We start from the raw sequence: 18059 nt of genomic DNA, 5'->3' as shown, positions 1-18059 counted from the left end.
GATTCTTGACAGCAGAATTTCCTGAAGCATTGAGACACCCGCCATATGCTTGGGATCTAAAAATAATGTAGATCCTGGGACAGATTTGCTGAGACGTATCACAGACTGGGCTATTTCAGAACACTGAAAAGCCAGAGGCAAAGCTCTTGGTACCCAAACAATTGCAAGCAGTCCAGCTTCAAGCTGCAACAATGTTCTCCACTTACCTTTCTGCTCGATCATTCTCCAGGTGCCTGCTGTGTGCTTGTGGCTGGTATGGGCCTTACGGCTGGAGTCCACTCTTACACTGAGCTCCAGCCTGAGCTGGATTTCCTTCACTCTCCCTCCCCCATCCCTGGGAAAGCTGTTTTCCATGAAACCTGTGGTTCTTGTTTCTATTCCTGGTTGAAACTTCTGAGGACCCACTTACTATGGGAAGCTTACCTGAGGTTAACTCCAAAACAGAAATGCCCCTGAAAGAGTGTCACTCTCTCGACCACACGCTGTCCCCAGTCAGATCTTTTGAGCTTCCCATTCTTGGTCTGGCCTCTCCAAGGTCTAAAGCTCTCTTCTGCTCTTCTAGAATAAACCAACTCCTCAGTCTCATCCCTGTTCTCTTGAACAATCTGGTTCTGGCTGTTATATCCCAACAGCATGCTTTGGACATTTTTTTTTCTGTCTTTTTGGGGCCACACCTGCAGAATATGGAGGTGCCCAGGCTTAGGGGTCCAATTGGAGCTACAGCTGCTGGCCTACACCACAGCCACAGCAACATCAGATCCAAGCCACATCTGTGACCTCCAACGCAGCTCACAGCAGCACCAGATCCTTAACCCACTGAGCAAGGCCAGGGATTGAACCCGCAACCTCATGGTTCCTCGTTGGATTCGTTTCCGCTGTGCCACGACGGGAACTCCACTTTGGACATTTTTTTAATCCAATGTTTTAATCATGTTTATAAGCAGTCTTCATGGTCTTTATTTTTATATTCTGGCATTTAATTTTACTGTGGGAAAGTCTGAGACTCCCCTGAATTTCCCCCTTGGAAAATGATTTGCTTTTCTGTCTGGATTTCCAAGGAAATCTCTGAGTTCAAAGTTTAAACACTTAGCCACGGAGACACTGCTTTGGGAAAGATCCCCAGTGTTCTCTTTACTTGCTGCGGGTCATAAGTCCTTCCTTCTCCCCAAATAAACAAATACAAACTTAGCCAGGATATATCTGCGTCAATCATTCTATTAATTAGCATTTTCTCAGATGATATTCCTCTTAGCTCTCAGAGATTTTCGCTTCCACATACATGGGAGCCCTACCATTTCTTTTGATCTGGCTGATGGATGACAATCACATCGAATCCAGTGTGATGAGTTTGTCTTTCCCCCAGAGCTGTGACTTGAGTTCTGAATATTGCCTTTAATCTGCTCGCCTGCAGCGTGAAGGTTAACTGTGCTGGTCTTGAGGGCAGTCCTTGCAGGGGACCTGAATGCTGTTCCATTTTCTGAGCTCTCGCTCATAACCCTGTACCAGGGAAAGGCCAACTGTGGCAGGTCCTCCTTCTCTGCCTCTGGGATGACTCTGATGTGGTACTTAGGGCTTCCAGGCTATAGGTTTCACTTTGACCTTCCCTACGCTGTTCATCCATCCCTGTGTCCACTCATGAACTAGAGAGAATCTACAGGTTTTCTTAGCATCACAGTCTTCTCCATATATTGCTTCTGAGCCTAAGGGAACAAGTGGGAAGCTTCACTTGCCTCCTATGGCACCCTCTGTTTCTTTCCTTAGCCACTAGTTTTTGAAGTTTATCTAATGAAGTTGCTTCATTACTTCCCTTTTCTCATGGTGACTTGGGGATAATGTTTTTCTTGCCATATTTTGTTTTTCCTATTTTGTCAGTTAGAAGAAGGACATTCTGTAAGTACCCCCTTCATCATTTGATACCAGCTGAATATTGAATATAACCCAGGAGTCAGCAAGGAGGGTGGCAAGATGGTGGAGACTCTGGAGTGCCCACTGACAGCCTTGTTTCGTACTCTCTGGATTGTGCTCCCTGGTCATGGACACATGACCCCTCGCTATCCCCTCCCCTACTCCTATTATGAGGAGTCTTCAGACACAATCGAGAAGGGGGGAGGAGGAGCTCCAGCTACCTGATGGGAGCTTCACTCAGACTGTTGACAGCATCTGACCTCCACCCACCTGCAAATCCCTGAGAGCAATCGTAGTTTCAGTCTTTAACAACCAGTCAGTTTATACTTCGACTAGGAGAGGAGAATGAGCCAGGAAAAGGAGAGGACCACCAGGCTGACCCCTGGGGAAGGCAGATGCCCCTTCTTCAGGGCCTAAGTCATTTTGTCCCTGAAAAGTCCTCCAGCCTATTGAGGTTCCCAGTTCCTTGCTGGGCACACAATCTGGCCTTCAGAATTCTTTCTTAACTGTTCACGTACCAGCTAGACTTTTAATGTTATTTTTGACACAATATTCCATACTTATCATTTAATTTACAGGAAGAAATTTCCTTATAATATCATTCGCTATACCTGTAAGATAGATTATTGCTTTTCTTAGTTATGAAAAGAGAAATTTCTATAAAACCTTTGCAATTTGGAGCAACACGCCATGATTTATCCTGGTATAATAACTCTTCCTATGATCAAGAGGTAGAAGTTGGTATATTTTTAAGGCACTTAAGAGGAAAATATAGAAATATTGCCCAATCAACAGGCATTATATCAACATTCAATACACATGTGCTAGATCAAAGAAGATGTGGCTACTTTATGCATAACTTAAATGAATATTTTGTTTTACAATGACTGACTTAAATAAAATATGAAATGCTTATGAGATGACTTAGTATATAACAAATGTGATCAAAATTATTTAATTTTAAAATAGGTATGCAAAATTATTAGGAGAGTAAATCCTAAGGTATAAGGAAAATTTTTTTTTCTATTTCTTTATTGTTATATCTATATTGAAATGATGGGTGTTCATTAAACCTTTCTTGGTAATCTTTTCATGATGCACGTAAGTCAGATTATTGTATTGTACTCCTTAAACTTATACAGTGCTGTATGTCAATTACATATCAATAAAACTGGAGAAAAATTGGCATGCAACCCATAGAGGTCAAAACATTAAAATGAAATTGCAATTTACTTGAGAAAGAAAGGAGATGAAAAAGAAAGTGACAACTAAGAGTCAAATACAAATGCGTATGAGTCTACTATTCACAAACCTAAAAGCTTTTCCTGATTTACTTTCAGTTGTACTTCACATAAAAAGTTTTTTTAAAAAAAGCACTAGATAAGAAGATTAGGGCAAATGTACATGTTATAATTTGGTCAAGTTCCTGGGCAGGAGATGCCATGTTTCATAGACTCTGCTAAAATAATTTCCAAGCCAAGCCAAATTGAACCTTTTTTTAAAGAATTGGAATTCTATTCTTTTTTTTTTTTTTTTTTTTTTTTTGTCTTTTTGGAGCCGCACCCAAGGCATGTGGAAGTTCCCAGGCTAGGGGTCTAATTGGAGATACAGCTTCCAGCCTATGCCACAGCAACAGCCACAGCCACGTGGGGTCCAAGCCGCGTCTGCGACCTACACCACAGCTCACGGCAGTGGCAGATCCTTAACCCACTGAGCAAGGCCAGGGATCAAACCCGCAACCTCATGGTTCCTAGTCGGATTCGTTAACCACTGAGCCACAATGGACACTCCAAGAATTGGAATTCTAGAATAGGCACTTGCCATTGAAGCTTCCTTCTTTCTGCCGATGGCAACTATTTCTACATATGACAAATTCAAATGCAAAAAGTGCCTCTTTGGGTACATATTTTTTTCTCAAAACAAAATGAAATTAAGTTTTACAACACAAGAACAACTCCAATTGTTAGAACAAAATTATGCCTCAAGAGCAGAAATTTAGCTACCTGGCTTTACGAAAATATCTGGAAATTTCCTATCCTCTTAGAGAAATCACAATCATGATAGCTGTGGCATGGTTCTAAAGCCCAGAGAACCATCTAGAGTAGTAGACTGTTTTTCCGGTGTATAAGAAACAAGGAAGAGGGAAAAAAAAAAGAAAAGTCCATAGTTCGAGAATTTAACTGCTATGTAACCCCTAATAGACATGTAGACAAGAAACATGTTTCTCTTCCGTTTAAATTGCCTCTAAAGAAAAAAGATTATACTTCATTTTCTCTGGCATGGCCAAGGCAGAAAAAACATTGAGAACAGCCAATAGCGAAAGATACTATCAGGAAAAAGTAACTGAAGATGAGCCATCTGGTTGTAGAAAAAAAAAAAAAATCTGAACAGAAACGCATGTGAGGTTTTTCTTTCCCCAAAGTAAGAACTCACTTTGTAGAATCAGCTGTTCAGTTTTGTCACAACAGTCTGCCTCTCTCTGCAGCTGTGCTCCTGCACCCAACTGCTTTCTCAGCCAGCAGCAGGCTCCTGGCAAAGAGCTGGTGTTTCTCCAGGGGCAGCTGTAGGTCTGTTGACATAAAGAGGGCACAGGAAAGGTTCTGCCACATAACACTTCTCCCTCTGTGTGTGTATTGAAGTATAGTTGATGTGCAATATTGTGTTAATTTCTGCTGTACAACAGAGTGATTCAGTTACACATATATGTGTATATATATTCTTTTCCATTATGGTTTATCACAGGATATGGAGTTTAGTTCCCTGTGCTACATGGTGATATACCACTCTCTTTTCTTGACTTTCTTATAATTCTCAGAGCAATAAGATAGCTCATATCTGATTTTCAAAAGCAGCCTGTGTGGGGATAGGATTAATGTAACCAGGCAGCTAAAAATCTGCTCCCTCCCCCCAAAAAATGGCAAGGCAGATAAATATCACAGATATTCAAAGTGTGTTTGAGTATTTGGAAAAAGACACCTCGATTAATGTCCCAAAGAGTCCCTCCTGGTGGTTTATTTTAAAATCCTACTACAGTGGCTCCAAATTTCTCTTCCAAATCGTCACCTTAATGAAGTTGAGGTACATCATACACTCTGTTACTGAGGATCTGGACTGCAGCTTCTCCAGAATCCCTGCATCTCTCTGTTGTCTCTCCAATCTCTGGCTTCTGGTTCATCTAGTTTGGGCAAGAAAGCTACACACACACACACACACACACACACACACTCAAACTCATACTCACACACACATATAGCCTTGGCTAGCTCCTCAGCCAATTTTTCCAAAAGCTGTTTTATATGGAAAGAGGATAAAGCAAAGTGTATAAAAAAATACCTTTCAGTCATTCGTGTTACTCTAAAGAGAGTTTTCTAGACCTGATATGAACAGTTGAACAAGCAGGAAACCTCAGTCTTTAAGAGGCTGTCTTTGATTTCTCTGAAGGCTTGAGTTCTTTGTGCTCATAAGGAGAAATGAATTGTGCTCTGGCTGAGGAGTGTGCGACCAGATAAGATTTCTCTATCTCTGCTTTCTGCTAGATCTCTATCTACCAGTTAGGAACTTCTGCCTTCTCCACTAACTCTGGATGATTATCTAATGGACTTTTCTGTTTGGGTGAACTGTTATGAAGTGAAGTAGTATCTCAGTTCAGGCTTCTATCACAAAAATACCATAGACTAGGGACTTAGAAGCAACAGAAATTTATCTGCCACAGTTCTGGAGGATGGCAACTCTGAGATCCAGGCACCGATAGAGTCAGTGTCAGGTGAGAGCCCACTTCCTGACTCAGATGGTATCTTCTCATTGTGTTCTCACATGGCAGAAAGGGGAGGAAGCTCTCTGGGGTCTCTTTTATTAGGGCGTGAATCCCATTCATGAGCGGTCCACCCTTATGACCTATTCACCTCCCAAAGGCTCTGCCTCCCAACACCATCACATTAGAGACTAGGTTTCATATAAACTGTGGAGGGACACAACCATTCCTGTGCTCCTCACACTTGCAAATGACAGTCCCCCCCCCCCAACCCAAAGTCCCCCCCCCCATCTTGGTTTCTTCTTTCTCATCTTTTTCTTCTTTCTCATCTTCTAAGCTATGATTCTTGTTTAAAAATCCTGCTCTTTCCCATCCCTGCACACCATCACCATGCATCGCTTTTCTTTGGAGACAGTGAAGTGCATAAAACCCTCAGGAAAATGCTGAGCTTTATGGAGGTCTGAGGATCAAAGAGGTTGCTAAATTCTGATCTACTGAGAAAACATGGCTAATTACACATGCAACATGATTTTAAAACAGAAAAGCTAGGGTGGGAAATAAAACAAGCTGCTAGTATGCTCCTTAAAAGCTGGATAAAGTTCATTCCAAACACCAGACCCTGTTTCATGGACCAATTTAATGGTCCCCACAGAAGATCAATGAGTAACCATGTGGCTTGAATTTCCAAGGCCACTTCCGGCTTCCAGCTTCTAACTTGCATCAGTTTAGCAACTGCCTCCCTAACCCTGTGCCGTACTGCTGTCACCCAAACAAGACCTGGTGCTTTTCCTTAGTTTTCATTGCAAACCACTCACCAAAAGCGTTTGTGTGCGTGAGTGACAGACTTCCCTGAGGGTGTGTAAAGACAGGAGTTCACGTTGCATTGAGCCTGGAAACATAAAACAGAACATTGGCAACCACCGTTTTTCAAAAGCAGCAAGACCTTTTGCAACTCAGGCTCCTGTCCCCTTCTCTGTGGCTCACCTTTTTTTTCCCCACTTCTTTGACCTCCCCTTCTCAATAGCAAAGAAAAATGAGAACACTCTTTCCCTTTTCTTAATCAGAAAAATTCAATTGTCTCTAACCCAAACCCTTGAATTCAGCTAGTGTCTCCCTTGCACATAAATAGTTTTCTTAGAAGTTCCCGTCTTGGCTCAGTGGTTAATGAACCCGACTAGGAACCATGATGTTACGGGTTTGGACCCTGGCCTCGCTCAGTGGGTTAAGGATCTGGCGTTGCCGTGGACTGTGGTGTAGGTCGCAGACACAGCTCAGATCCCGCCATTGCTATGGTTGTGGTGTAGGCTGGCAGCTACAGTTCTGTTTCGACCCCTAGCCTGGGAAACTCCACGTGCTGTGGGTGCGCCCTTAAAAAGACAAAAAAAAAAAAAAAAAAAAAAGTAGTTTTCTTATTCAAAGGCATCTTCACCATCTCTTTTTGGAAGGAGTTTGTGGGACAGGATGGCCAAGAAATGGAAGTGGTTGTATTTTATTACTAGAAACAAACTGCTAGTGAATTGAATATATCTGGGAGAGCCCAGCAATCCTGATAGAAGTACGGGAACTGAATTGTTCCAAATTGCTGCAATAGTCAGTTTGTTTTATCCTCTTATTTATTTTCAATGCCTAATAACCAGAGATTCTTTAAAAATAAGATTGCAGGAAAGCGGCTTTTTTCTATAAATATGGGATTTGCACGTTTTCAGATTCTTGCCAGAATTGAGATATTACCAAGACAGCCATGCAAACCAGTGTCCCTTTACACGTCTTCCTGATCATTGTGACACTGAAGGGTCTCTAAAGAGAAAGATGACCTACATGGATAGCTATTCTGATCAACAGTGTATATATATTACATTGTATATATTCATATATTCAGAAGGAGCGAGAGAACATCAAAGTAACTTAGCCCTTCAAAGGTGTCGAACTTCAAATTGCTTAAAAATGCCCCCAGTGGAGTTCCCGTGGTGGTTCAGTGGTAACAAAACCAACTACTATCCATGAGGACTTGGGTTTGATCCTTGGCCCCACTCAATGGGTTAAGGACCCAGCGTGCTGTGAGCTGTGGTATAGGTCACAGACTCGGCTCAGATCCTGCGTTGCTGTGGCTGTGGCTGTGGCGTAGGTTGGAAGCAACAGCTACAATTAGACCCCTAGCCTGGGAAACTCCATATGCTGCAGGTGCAGCCCTAAAAACGACAAAAGACAAAAGACTAAAGACAAAAAAAAAAAAGAAAAAGAAAAAGAAATACTCTTCTGATAACATGTATATATAGGTATGACTGGCAAACTTTGCTGTACAACAGAAATTGGCACAGCCTTATAAATTAAATTAACTACACATTAATTTTAAAATGTAAAAAAGAGAGAGAGGAGAAAAAGTACTGCACTTTATGTGCACTCTGGAGGAGTGGAGGAGGAGGAAGAGTAAAGGGGATGATGGGCTGAGGGAGGAAGGACTTCTAAGTCAGAGATATTTTCCTGAAAATGAAAAAAAAGCCGAACACAGAGACAGGATACTAGAAGTTAGTGATTACATCAAAACATGGAAATGAGTGAATGATCCATTTAAGCAAACAAGTAGTGTCCTTGGCTGATCTTAAAAATTTGCTTAGCCAGGGAAAGTGCAAAGGTGCTATTCAAATATCTAACATCTGGGTGGCTGTCACCAGAGTCCTGAAAGTCTTTTGCTATGTCAGGCATTAACCTGTTCGTTGCTGGATTAAAAAGACATCAGGGGTTACTGAGGGGTCTTCAGATGGCTTCGGCTAACTAGTCTATTTTGAAAGTTGCTAGCTAAATCGTACACCCCAGCTGACTTGCCCTTCAGCCTGAATGAGTGCAGTGCCTCCCCCACCTCCCACCCTGCCCCCCCCCCGAACATCTGTTATCAAGGATGCTCACCACTCTCGACCTCTCTTTCCTTTCTTCCTTTTTTCTATTCTCTGTTCCTTTCTGTTCTCATCTCTCCCCTTTTGCCCTGCAGTGGCCTTCAGTTTTGCTCATGTTTCACATAGCACATACAGTTACTATTCTTTAAATTCATAACCATGTTTAAGAGTTCTCCTCATGGCTGACTAGTATCAAACCTGACTAGTATCCATGAGGAGGCGGGTTCAATCCCTGGCCTTGCTCAGTGGGTTAAGGATCCGATGTTGCGGTGAGCTGTGGTGTAGGTCGAAGACGCAGCTCAGATCTGGTGTTGCGTGGCTGTGGCCAGCGGCTACAGCTCTGATTCAGCCCCTAGCCTGGGAACCTCCACATGCTATGGATGCGGCCCTAAAAACACAAAAGACAAGGAAAAAAAAAAAAAACATATTTAACACTATTGGTGATATTTGCAAAGAAAATGAGATAAATTGACTTGGAAAATCTGAACAGTTGTGTTTCTCTGTAAGAACTGCCAGTATATTTTTTAATTTTTTAAAATTAAAGTGTAGTTGATTTACAGTGCTGTGCAGAACTGCCACTATTATTGATGGAGGCCAGAATGACAGGGGAGCCCACAGTCCTGCCCAGGGTGACCGTGCTTATTCCCTTGGGAGGACTCCATGCTTGGAGATGGAGGGTCCCCTCCACTGAAACTGACCAGCAAGGCGAAGGGCTGAGCAGAGTGTTTCTAGGCTCTGAAACTTATCAGCACCCAAGCGCAACTGTACTGGCCTAGTTACCTCGCTACCTATATAACTCATCCCTAGATAACAACATTCATCTTTTTCTTTTTTCTTTTTCTTTTCGCTTTTTAGGGCCACACCTGTGGCATATGGAGATTCCCAGGCTAGGGATCTGATTGGAGCCACAGCCACAGCAACATCGGATCCAAGCCACATCTGAAACCTATACCACAGCTCATGGCAATGCCAAATCCTTAACCTACTGAGCAAGGCTAGGGATCGAACCTGCAACCTCATGGTTCCTGGCCAGATCCGTTTCCACTGCGCCATGATGGGAACGCCTCATCTTTTTCTGTTAACAGTGAAGTATTTTAAGTTTCTACTGAATTAAGTCTCTAATCTTCAAAATAGACCTATGTTCATATACTATTTTAGAGAAATTAGGCCAATGCAAAAGAAAACTGGGCATTTATCCTAAGATAGAGGGTGACTTTCTTCTTTGATGCTGTTTGGTTGATGTTCAAAGCGAGATGAGTTTGGAGAAAAGCTCTCTCAGGTTCTGATGCCGCAGACAGATTGCTGCATTATGCATCTGATGAGAAAAGGAGAGGGTGGATGTGGCATGGATAAAGACAGAGATTTTTTTTTTCAAGCTTGTCGCTGAATTTTCGTAAACTGGAAACTTTCTTTTTAATCTCGCTGTGAAGTTGATAGAGCTTGCAGAAAGCTCTCTGAACCCTTGGTAATTTATGAGAAGTGAGATCTGTTCTAAAGACAGGAGCATTTTTTGCTGTTGTTGTTTTGAAAAATGCAGGCGTTTACACAGTTGTTTTTCATCACAGAGTTCAGAAAAGTTGCTTTGTTGCTGGAGAGACTCGGGGTCTAGCGCAAGCTCAGAGGCTTACTATGGGCCCGAAAGGAAGGTTCTTAGCCTCTCCAGGCCTTGGTTTTCTCATCTGTTAATGGAGATAAAGTCTATTTTCTGGAGTTCCTGTCGTGGCTCAGTGGTTAACAAATCTGACTAGGAACCATGAGGTTGCAGGTTTGATCCCTGGCCTTTCTCAGTGGGTTAAGGATCCGGCGTTGCCGTGAGCTGTGGTGTAGGTTGCAGACTCGGATCGGATCCCGAGTTGCTGTGGCTCTGGCATAGGCCGGCAGCTACAGCTCCGATTAGACCCCTAGCCTGGGAACCTCCATATGCTGCAGAAGTGGCCCTAGAAAAGGCAAAAAGACAAAAAAAAAAAAAAAAAGAGTCTGTTTTCTCACAGGGTTATCCTGTGGATTAAATGTATACAATGTACTTCAAAAGTTCCTGGTATATCCTGAAGACTCAAATCCTTATCAGCCATTTAACCACATTTACTAAAGGGGCAATGGAGATAATGTTCACATGAAGACTCCACTGAAAAAATAGTTGAGAAATCGATGGTAACCATCAGCTGTTGCCTCAGGTATGAATCCGTCCTAGGAAGAATTTCCAACAGTCGTTGCAGACTTTAAATCATATTTTATTTTGTTTTAACACAACATACAAGATTTTCATTTTCACAGCATCCACTTGGACCTCTTGATTCTCTCTTGGTGTAAGTAGTTGTTCTACTCTGTGTTCACTCCAGAGCCCTCCTTTGTGAGAGCTGACTTTTCCTGAATGCTTGGAGATTTTCTCTTTGTGTGCTTGTGGGCGGTGAAGCTTCTATTAGACTATTTGCCATTTCTGTTTATGCAGCCGGCTTGTGAGCCAAGACAGAGTTCAGTGGATGAAGAGAGTGACGGAGTGCTGTGGGGCAGGGCCCTGATGGCTAATCTTCACCAGGTCTTCCGCATGAGACCCCTTCCCTCTTAGACACTGCAGCCCCCAGAGCACGGCTCCACTTCTCCCACCCAGAGGCAGAGTCATTGTTCCCAGGATTCCTCGCTTCATTCCCGCCAAGCACTCCCCAGGCCCCGTTCCCGCCCCCCCACCCCCAGTGTGCTCTGTCTTTTGAGTGTAGAGCACTCTGAATGGGGGCCCACTCTTTTAGAGCCCTCTTTCTCACTCTCTTTTTTTTTGGGGGGGGGTGCGCACCTGAGGCATAAGGAAGTTCTCAGGCTAGGGGTCTAATCAGAGCTATAGCTGCTGGCCTACACCATAGCCACAGCAATGCCAGGTCCAAGCTGCACCTGCGACCTACAGCACAGCTCATGGCAACACGGGATCCTTAACCCACTGAGCGGGGCCAAGGATAGAACATGCATCCTCATGGATACTAGTCGGGTTCATTACCGCTGAGCCACAATGGGAACTCCTGTAGCCCTCTCTCTTGTGCACTATTTGGGTTCCTGTTTCTTCTTTTAGTATATCTTTTTTTCAAATCTCTTTTTTGGGGCTTCCTCATGGCTTCTGGTTCATTGTGGATTTAATTCCTTGTTTTCTAGTGTGTTTATGGTTTGTTTGTTTTCAACGCTATCTTTTCCATTATTTCTAGAGATGTGGGGTGAGCAGAGCTTGGTTGGGCATGTAGTCAACCATCCACCCTGATTGGGAACTTTTAATCATATATCTAAGGGATAAAACATCAGTAAGGCATTTAACTGTTGTAAATGTCAATACCAGAAAGAAAAAAAAAAGTACTTAATGGGTTATCTTAAAAGAATCATTGAAAATTTTGGATTTATGCAATGTAAAAAACAGTGAAAAATTCAACCATCCTCATGTATTGATAGTGCGTTTGTATCAGTGTAGAGTTTGTCCCCGGTAATAATTAATGACAACCATCCTAAAGAAGATATTGTTTATATGGACTTTTCACTACTTGAATTATGTTTTAAGGAAAAAAATGTTTACATATAATGAGAAATCTTCCTAATGTATAAGGACTTATAAGATCTAAAGAAAGAGCTTTGAGAAATGTGTTTGAGTGCCTCAAAGGGACACATAAGTCATTATTTGGAATTTTAAAAGTTACGTAGGCTCTACAAAAGGATTTGTACTTAGATTCCAGACTTAAGGTATAAATGCTAACAGCATGTAAGTCAGAATCAAGGTTAACTAGAGCAAAGATCAAAAATGTTCTTAATCAAACTGCTTTCCATTCAGTGAGGGGGAGACTATAAATTGATTTGAAAGATATCCATGGGATAGAGATTAATTAATCTTTGATAAATGAAACAGAATTTCTATGAGATTTTATAACCAGGTCAGAATAGGTTGTGCATCATCTCTGATTTTTAAGAGAACACTGATTCAATACGTATGTTGAGTCAGTATCTCCCCATAACACTATTAAATAAATTTGGGGGCAGAGGGTGAACCATCAGAAACCATGGACATTACTGAAGAGACTTTTTATAGTCACACCAGCAAACTGATGGAAGTTACTTCAGCATCTTGATTCAACAAAGAATACTTAAGTAAAAGCCAATTTTCAATAGCAGTAACCTATTTGATAGCACATTCTGCAGTGAAATTAGTCTTTTCCTAGAGTGGACGCATCATCCAATATGAAAATTCTTTGGTAATTTTCTTGAAAAGGCAAGAAATTAATCTTTGTGTAGTCTGAGTGAACAAGAGAGATTTGAATTAATTATACTACCCAATAGTTTAAGATGTTCACATTCATACTCACCAAAATAACCCCTTTAACTTTTGTTTTCAAATTTTCACCTTTTAGTAACTTAAAATAGTTGCAGCAACATTACTGATTTTATTAAGATAAGTATACCTCCTTATGAAAGCAAACTCATCAAACTTGCTTCTGGTTGAAATACTTGAATTGTTTGTTATTTTAACTTTTTGTCATTCTGTTCCAAGGATGGAATTGCAAAATGTTTGAGACTTTATTGCTCTGTTTGTTAAGTTATAACTCGCCTCAGCATTTTGGCAGCTATCAGCTTTCGATAGGTTTATGAATAATCACATTTTCTGGTATGGTCACAAAATTAGCTTAGCAAATCCGTTTTTAATACATTACTCTGTTTTCTCCAGTCATTGAAAACTGAGTTTTCTTCTAAGTTGCTAAATGGGACTGGGTCTGCCAGTAGATGAAGTAAATTTTCACATTCTCAAAATATCTCACTTGACAACTGTTGTAAAATTTTGTTTTTACCCATTATTTCTCAAGGCAGTGTTTCTCCCAGCACAACCTGTGGGCCATCTCCATCAGAAGGGGCTTAGGCACTTTAGAAGACTCAAGATCACTGCCTCCCACAATTCCAATACCATAGCCACGGCTCCCTGAATCAGAACTTCTGGCTTTAGAGCCAAGGTATCTCCTTTTTTAATAATTGCCCAGGAGATTCTTTTGCACATTGACAATAGAAAAAATTTAACTCAAATCAGTTAAATTTTAACTAGCAAAGTATGTTATAAAGTAAATCCAGCTTGTTTTGAGCAGTGTTAGAAGTTTATTTTCCTTAGAGAAGGCCTGGACAGAGTAGGAATGGGAAAGTAGCGTTCGAGGAAAGGGACAACTGGTAAACCAGGCAGTTTGTCAACCACGCCACACAACCTTGTCATAGACGCTGGGCTGGCCTGAAGTGCTACTAGAGCTGGCATTTGGCAGTTAGCTTGCATAGAATCATAGAAGACTTCTGGATAACATTCACTCTTCCATCATGCTAGGAATTGTAGGCAATCTTCCTGAAAGAGGCAAGTCCTCTTAGGATAGGTCCTAACAGGTCAAATGCATACATATGCTTGTTTTCAGTTGTGATTAAAGACCCCTTGGATGCAACCACTTTGGGAACCACAGTTTGAGAGTACCTAAAAAGAAACAGATCTAAATAGGAGACATGGAGACCTTTGAAGATGAACTTTGTCAACTCACATTTGCTTAGAGCTAGGACTACCTGCCGCTTATTTTCTTTTGTTTAAGAAGATAATTCTGCCCTGAACAGCGTTTGAGGATAACGAAATTCTCCTGAAACATCTAAAGAAGTTAATAACAATAACAACAAATAGGAAAGAAACAACAGCACACAAGTGTGTCTGACTGAGGCGCCCACTATTGTAGAGAAAGAAGTGTTGTGAAGAAAGCCTTCTCTTATGCCCTCCTCTCCCTTCAGCTGGGCATTTTAACTTACCAAATATTTCACATCACCTACATGGCTAGGTACTCTGACCTTCAAAGATCTTAAATTATGGCTCCTCGTTTCACCTTGCTTTGGGTCTGTAATGAACTAGTTAGCAAGGAATGTGATGGCACTAAAATAAATTTACTTTTCCCATTTTGTACCTGCATAGGTCACACTAGCCTAGTTAAAATGATGTCTATGACTTGAAAGTCTTCTATTTAATTAAAATTTGTATTAAACAGAGATAATACAGACCCAAATAAAAGCATTTATTTTTACTGCTTAGAGGCACCCCCACAGTGCCTCTGAAAGCTTCCTCAAATTTTTAACCACACACACACACACACACACACACACACACACACACACACGAACAGCATCTGTACATGCCACCTACAGTCCATTTATACCACCATTGTTTAATGAAGGATAAGAAGGTTAGCAAAGTTACCATGGAGAGAGAGGAATAAAAGCAGTAAAAGATGGGACCAGGGAGGTAGGCAGGGGTCAAACCTTATAAGCCATTTTAAGGACTTGGAACTTTTGCCTAAATATGAGGGTGAACTGGTTAATTAGATGTTCGGGAAGGATTATTCTAGAAACAGTACAAAGAGGTAGGAGACCACGGCAGTGATCCAGACAGGAGCTGGGACTGGAGAGGTGGCAGTAGAGATGGAAAAAAAGAGTGGATCTGAGAGATATCTAAGCTAGTAAACAATGGATTAGCTGTGTGAGGAGACCGTGATTTTTATTTTGAATGTGTTCGTCTCGAGGAGTCCAAGGCATCACATAATTGCAAGGGTCTGGAACCTCATGGGAGCTTCGGTTCTTTCTCTTCATGTTGACATTTCAGACTGCCTCTTGGGATCCAGTGCTTTTCTGAGTGCTTACCTTTCTGTCTGATGGACTGTTACCTAGATCTGCCCTGTCCAATGCAGTGGCTACTAGCCACAGGAGCAGTTTAAGTTTCATCAAATACAACTTAAAATTCAGTTCCTCAGTTGCACTAGCCACATTTTAAATGCTCAGTAGCCACCTATGGCTAGTGATGTAAGACAGCACAGCCAGTAAACATTTCCATCATTCCAGAACATTCTGCTGAACAGCGCTGGTCTAATAATCAGCTGGTACCTCAGCTACATCTCTAAAACTGAGTTAATATCACCAACAAGATTGCACCAGTTACATTCTATTTGGTGCTAGCTACTTCTGTGCCTCAACTATTGCGTACTATGAGTTCCATGAAAGGACTATGCCCTGCTCATGCTCAAGTCCCCTCACACCCAGCAAAATGAGTTTGTATCTATGTGCTTGGCAAGCATTGGTTGAATGAATGAGTAACTGAGCAAGACAATATCTAAAACTCTATTCCAAAACTCTTAGATTTATCCTGATGAAATAACTACTAAAATTTGGAAAGGTAGAATACTATAGCTTGGCTTATAAAACAGCTTCAGTGAGAGGGTTTATCACCCGTAATATAGCACAATCATAGTAGAGTCAGGAGAGGTAGAAAGTAGATGGTGTCTCCTGAGTTGCCTTCTGCCTCAGCTGCACTCAGTTTTAAGGAGACCAGCATTCAACGGGTAATGCCTGCCACCATGTGCCTCTTCATGGAGCCGGCAGCAGCAATAGCATCTGTTGCTATGGCATCTCTGTTTTCATCCCTCAAGTGTTCTGCTCCTAAAGGGCAAGAATATCTGGCCAGATAACCTTAGCGGTAAGGAGAATTCTGGCCACATAGTCTTCCTGGGACTGGTCAGGGTCACGATAGGGACTTCCCCAAGAGTCTTAGTCAACACCCATCCTGCATACATTCATCACAGCATTGCTGCCTGGGATTGCCTCGCACACCTAAGGACTGGAGGATCAGAATAGGAAGTAAGCAGTTGTGGAGGGCCCAGGAGGAATGATAAGGCACATGAAAATGGAACAGGGCAGGAGAGGCAAAGCTTGAGTAGAAACATACTCCTTTACCCCAGCAGCGTGATAGGGTCTGGTATTATTTTCTTGTTTATGCACAAGAAAGAAAGAAATCGTAGGTGGGGGATAATTATTTTGAACATGGCGAATCACTGGGGAATGGAACAGTGTGGACAGCAACAAATAGTTATTTAATCCCAAGCATGTTCTAGACCCTAGAGACTGAATAAAAAGGAGACATGTAGAGCTCCCCCTGTGGCGCAACAGTATCCTTGGCATCTCTGGAGCACTGGGATGCAGGTTCGATCCCCAGCCCAGCACAGTGGGTTAAGGATCCAGTGTTGCCACAGCTGTGGCATAGGTTGCACCTGGGGTTTGGACCTGATCCCTGACCCAGGAACTCCATATGCCTCGAGGTGGCCAAAAAGGAAAACACAGGAAACAAGACATATATCTCTTTTCTCCTGAAGCTTGCCTTGTACTCAGACAAGTCATGGACACATATACTACCCTCAACAAGTGCTAAGGAAAGGAGGGCACAGGCTACTGGAGACTGTGAGACTTGCGAATTCGAGGGGGAGGCTTCCTATTGGAACTGACCCCCAAGCAGAGCCCCCAGAAAGGAGTGCCAAGCAGGCCTAAGACGGAAAAGTAGAGGGGGCTGGGAGAGAGAGAGGAGCATGTGCAGATGTCTGGAGAGAAGAGAGAGCTGGCAGGGCAGGGAGCAAAGTGGATTTTTGTCTAACGCAGAGTGGCTGTGCCAGAAGTACAGGGAAGTACTGAAGAGACAAGCCCCCTGTACTGTTCTCTGTCCCTTAGAAAAGGAAAAGCAGCTCACATCCTTTTTTTTTTTTTTTCCCCTACTCTATGTCTTGCTCCCCCACAGGAATCTGAACCAAGGCTGCCCTTCAGTCACACCATGGGGAGTGATGCCATGGCTGGAGCCAGGCTGTATGGGTGTGATGCCCAGCTCTGACCCCCGGTTGCTCTCGCCCATTGGGTGGGTAATGCAAATAACAATAATAATTTGCATGTTTCCTCACCTGCAAATGAGATCAGTAATGCTACCTACCTCCTAAGATTTTTGAGGAATGGCACCAATATTTCCAAAATCAGAGCTCTTAGAACATAAGTGCCTGGCACATAGTAAAGCAGCCTACAAAGGTTGTTTGTTACTAGCATGGGCTGAAAAGACTCTTGTTAACTAGTATGGAAATAAGCATTTAGCCTCCATTTCTGTGGGAAATGACTTACAAACGTCTCTGTCTTTCAATCCACTAAGAATCAGAGCTAAGAAGATTGTCAAACTCAGAAAATTTTCTGTGTGCTCCATGAGATGACGTGTCTTCTAAAATAAGGGATTTCATGAGATTTTTAAGAAAATTATAAAAGGGAATTTGAGGTCATTGTTCTCAATCTTCATTTGCTTGAGGTGGGGAAGCTGAGACCAACTTTGCAAAGATATGTTACCCGTAAAGTAGGAAGTGGGTATTCTTGCAGCTTCTAACAGCTTCAGCAGCTTTGTTGTTCAGAGCCAGAGCTGTAAGCTGCCTTATCTCAGAGTGCACGCAATGGGCACACACAGCCTCAAGGACCAGAGAGAGGCGATGAAGAGCGTTCGGGGACTTGGGTGGCAAGTCCTCAATTTTATATATAAAATTTGAGGTTCAAAAGCTGGAAGTAAAAACAATTGCAAAGTTTCCAAAACTGACTGGGGGAAAAAAAAAAGTCGTTTCGCATTCTGAATGATTGATTTGCATTCTAAATGACAGGATGACTGATTGAGTCCCTGGTACTATGACCACCCGCCGTTC

General features: G+C 42.3%; 1 protein-coding gene across 9 annotated transcripts in view; it reads left to right on the top strand.

Moving 5' to 3' along the window:
* The window catches only part of FYB1 (FYN binding protein 1), a 181561-nt gene that overhangs the window by 84466 nt on the left and 79036 nt on the right, over positions 1–18059 (top strand). The gene's annotated exons all lie outside the window — the stretch shown is intronic.

Source organism: Sus scrofa, chromosome 16, assembly GCF_054392235.1.
Source record: "Sus scrofa isolate SSC_HxYL_T2T_F1_AM1 chromosome 16, Sscrofa_HxYL_maternal_Yorkshire_Landrace_v2.0, whole genome shotgun sequence".
NCBI classification, from domain to species: Eukaryota; Metazoa; Chordata; class Mammalia; order Artiodactyla; family Suidae; genus Sus; species Sus scrofa.
This window is presented reverse-complemented; position numbering and strand designations above follow the sequence as displayed.